This window comes from Falco punctatus, assembly GCF_963210335.1.
Source record: "Falco punctatus genome assembly, chromosome: 17".
Taxonomy (NCBI): Eukaryota; Metazoa; Chordata; class Aves; order Falconiformes; family Falconidae; genus Falco; species Falco punctatus.
The window spans coordinates 3,352,109-3,356,683 of record NC_137597.1 but is presented as its reverse complement, the minus strand read 5'-3'; the positions used below and the strand labels follow the sequence as shown (position 1 = coordinate 3,356,683).

Genomic DNA, 4,575 nt, shown 5'->3' with positions numbered 1-4,575 from the left:
ATTTCATCGCTTACCCCTCTAAGATACAAATCTGCTGTATTGAATCACTTACCCCCACGCACAAGGGCTAGGCAGCATCCCGAGAGCCCCGGTGTCAAATCCGGGGGGGGGGGGGGGGGGGATCCCCAACTTGGCATTGCCACGCACCCAGGAATAACGCAGCACCCCTTTTTTGATGCTCCGTGTGCCCCCACGGTCTATAAATGCCAAATTATATCGGGCAAACGGCAATTCTTGGCATGTTGTGAAACAGCAGCCTGTTCCCGCGCCAAACGGGGATTGCTTGGAGGCGACAAGGAAACGCCACGAGCAGCCAAGCTGCCGGGGGGGGGGGGACCGGGACCACCCGCCACCATCGCTGCAGGATGCTGCCACGGTGCAGGGGCTCAGCCCCGGGGCAGCCAGAAGCCACCGAGGATGCCACAGCTTTGGGGACAACGTGGCATCACCGTGGGGTCACCCCACCCCGCCAGCCCAGAGCAGCGGCGAAGTGCACATGAACACACGTGTCCACACACACACACACACGTGTGCAGGCACACAGACGTGTGCATCGCTTGAGGATGGGGAGGGAGCCCACACCTGCACTGGGACGGGGGTCACAGCCAGAGAAGATGTATTTGCCAGGCGGTGCCTCCTAGAGCGCGTTTTATTGAATTCAGTGATTAAATTTAACACAAATCCAAAAGCACTTGATGTGGGAATACGTTTAATGAGGGTAATTTTCTAAGAGCGATACTACTACGGATGAAGACGGGACATTGCTGGCAGAAGACTATTTAATTGCAGTCCCTTCGTCCCACCACTTCCCTTCTGGACTGCTATTTACTACTATTTTCCAGATTTTCCGATACATTCACTCACACAATCAGAAATCCTTATTTCAATCCCAATTAATTGATTATGGAAAAAGCTCACTGGCCCACGACAAACAGGTTCCACGAACAACTCGTACGTTAAGAGCACTCGTGACCATTTCTTTGTGTCCACAAACATACACCATGAAAATAAATTTAAAAAAAAAAACCAACCTTGCCAAATAATTTATTATTTCCCCCGTGATACGCATGAGATCGGTACGAGCTCTGCAGCTCCCTCAAGGGGCTGTAACAACTTTATATAAACATATACAACTGTGAGTAAATATATAAAAAAAAAAATAGCACACAAGTATAAATAACTAAGAACAAATTAGTCTCTAAATATTTCACAGAATATTTTCCCCTCTGAGCCAGCGTGGCCACGCAGAGGCAGGCCTGAGTGCTGAGCATCTCCAGCCTTACAGCAAACTTTCTCCTTCTGCAAGCCATAATTAAAACGCACCTAATTACACAACAGGGATGTTCCTAAGGATACATTTTGATTTTACTTGAGAATTGTCCCTTATTTTCTGCTTCATCCCAGCAGGGAGATGCTCTAAGAGTGCTGGGGAAGGACCTCAACAAAATTCAAGCGTGTGCTGGGCAAATACAGCCTTGGGAAGTTATGATTATTTGCTGTTATTTTTTAAAAAAAGAAAATAGTTGCACAAGCCATCATCCCAGCAGACACCTCTGCTCTGGGCAGGACGGGGCATCGCGAGCAGCTCGCATCATGCCAGCCTTCCCCCCCAGACCCCCTCCAGCACGGGTCCTGCTCCATCCTCCCAGCCCAAAACCACAAGAGAGGCCCCATGTCACCATCCCTCCCAGCGACTTTCAGCAGAAGTGATCACTTCTCCACTAATTCCCCAGAAATCTGCTTTTTTTTTTTTTTTTTTTCCCCTTTTTCTTTTGCCCTCCTTTTTTCCACGCTGTCACCCACTGCCTGCAGCACAAGCCCTGCCCGCTTCATCACCCCAACCCCCACCGCCCCCACGGCAACCCATCACCCCGGCTCCTGGGAGCACCCAGCTCCATCACACCGAGGGGACCCCAGCATCCCCATCAAGGGGACCCCAGCACCACCACCTTTGGGCTACAAAATTCTCGGCCCCATGCTCCCAGTTAACCCTTTGCCGTCATTCCCACCGTTCCGGCGCTGTTTCTGTGTGTGTGCATCCCCCAAGCAGTTTTGTCCCATCTCCAGGGTACCAGGATGCAAATTAAAACCGGAGCATCCCCAAGTCGCAGCATCAACACCCAACCCCAGACCTCCAGGGAAAAAGCCAGAGACAGGCTCTGCCGGACACATTTAATAATTTTCTTCCCCCCCCCCCAGCCCTTTGTGGGGCAGCGAAGGAGGCAGGAGGGACGCAGCTTCCCCACATTTTAAAAGAAGGAGCGATTTGCGCTCTCAACTTTTCCTTTTTTAACTAATCATCCCAGTTTCCAGGCTGGGTTCGATGCCCTGGTGCCATCCCAAATCCACCTCAACAATTTAACAGCTCATTATGGACAGACACCATTTAAACAGTACCTTTAAAACCCGAAAGTATCAGCTTTTTTTTGTTGTTGTTTGCTTTTTTTGGTTTAGTTATTATTATTTTTCAAGGGGGTTGGGTATTATTTTTTTTTTCACTGGCAGCAGCGTGGTCCATTTGCTTAGCCCAGCAAGGACAGAAACTGCTGCATCGGAGCCTCGGCTGGGAACTGCCGCTGGTGATGGATGTAAACCCCGGAGCCCTTATAGCTCATTGTAAAATTTTTAAAAACAGAAGCTCTGAAAGAGATTTTGTGCCCAGAGAGGAGCAAAAAATACCACAAAATTAAAAAAAAAATTTAAAAAAAAAAAATCACATTTACCTTGTGCAATCGCTAGCTACTGCCACTGAGCCTACATATTCTATATATTCTATATATTCGTGTCCACCCCTATAGGGCCAGCGGCTCATGGGGAAGTGCCACAGCCGAGCACAGGAGCCTTGTTTGGTGTGAAAAAGTGGGGAAAAGAGAAACCCCCTCCCTCGAGCACCGCCCCGCTGGGATGCCAGCCCCTGCCCATGCGACCCTGTCCCATCAGTGCCACCTTGTCCCCCTCCCAGCGTGTCCCAGTGCCCCCAGCAACACTCGTGCTCCTCTGTATTAACAGGTGCTCCACAGGTTGGGGACCCCCATCTTATCCTCACCCCCCTCACTGGGGGCAGCATCCCTGTCCCCACAGGACTTCTCAGCCCCACACAGGACCCCAGCACCCCCCACCCAGCCCCCAGCGGGGTCCATCAGCCCCACGCGTGCCTCTCCCCAGCCCCACACTATCCCCCCCCAGACCTAAGGCGTCTCTCCAGCCCCCCACGGACACCACCCCCAGTGCCCCCCAGCCCCACGCAGGGCTGCCCCCGGCCCCCAGCCCCACACAAGGCATTGCTGAGTCTTCCCACAGCCTCACACTGGGACTCCCACACCCTGGACCCACGCAGGGATCCCCACACCCCTGGCCCCGCAGATCCCTGGCTCCCCAGACCCCCGGCCCCACGCAGGACCTCGGTGCCTCCACACAGCTTGCGCCAGGGTCCCCCAGCCCCAGACAGGGACCCCTCAGACCCCGTCCGCACTCTGGAACCCTCCAGCCCCTCGGAGAGCCCCTCAGACCCCCGGCCCCACGAAGGGACCCCTGGCCCTGCAAAGAGACCCTCCAGCCCCACGCAGAGACCCAAACACCCCCAGCCCCACGCAGGGGTCCCTCAGACCCCCGGCCCCAGGCCGGAACCCCTCAGACCCCTGGCCCAACACCGGAACCCCCGGCCCCACGTGGCGACCCTCACACCCCTGGCCCCACGCAGGGACCCTCACACCGCCGGCCCCACGCAGGGACCCCCGGCTCCACGGAGGGGCCCTCAGACCCCCGGGCCCACACCACACAGGGACCCTCCGACCCCAGCAGGGACCCCAGCAGGGACCCCCCGAGCCCCGGCCCCACACAGGGAGCCCCCAGCTCCCCGGCCCCACACAATGACCCCCCCAGCTCCCCGGCCCCGCCGGCCCCCACCTGCCGCCGCCCCGCGCTCCGCCGCCGCCCGGCTCCGAGTGGCACCGCGCGCCCGCGCCGGCCGAGTCTCCCCGGCCGCCGCGCCCCGCCTTCCTGCCCGCCCCCCCCATTGGCCGCTCCGCCTGCCCGTCTCGGCGCGGCGCCCGCTGCCCCTCCTCATTGGCTCGAGTGGCCGAGATATGCAAATCAGAACGTTCGCCCCGCCCCTGGTGGGCCAGGCCTCCCCGCCCCGCCCCGCGCACTTGCCGGGGGCAGCGGCGGCAGAGCCGGGCGGGGGCGGGGGGGCGGCCCCGTGCGGTGACCCCCGGGGGTCCCCGGCCCCGTGCGGTGCCCCGGGGGGGGCGGGGGACAGCTCCGTGCGGTGCTGCAAGGACACCACGGCCCCGCGCGGTGCTCCAAGGTTCCCCCAGCCTTGAGCGGTGCCGCTGAGGCGGGGGGGCAGCTCTGTGCAACCCTCTCAAGGACACCCCAGCCCTAGAGAACCAGCCAGCCCCCTGCAACGCCCCACGGGTACCCCAGCCCCACACAACGCCCCACGGGTACCCCAGCCCCACACAACGCCCCACAGGTACCCCAGCCCTATGCAACGCTCCATGGGTACCCCAACCCTCTGCGATGCTCCATGGGTACCCCAACCCCTTGCAAACCCCCACGGGTACCCCCAGCCCC

The 4,575-nt window shown here is 58.4% G+C and overlaps 1 protein-coding gene across 1 annotated transcript in view; it reads right to left on the bottom strand.

The window, feature by feature from the left end:
• FKBP5 (FKBP prolyl isomerase 5) overlaps nucleotides 1-4,014 on the bottom strand; it is a 17,942-nt gene extending 13,928 nt beyond the window's left edge. The window contains exon 1 of the mRNA XM_080367142.1: nucleotides 3,907-4,014. The gene's annotated coding sequence lies outside the window, so the exon portion shown is untranslated. The remainder of the gene's footprint in view (nucleotides 1-3,906) is intronic.
• Between the last annotated feature and the right edge of the window lie 561 nt (nucleotides 4,015-4,575).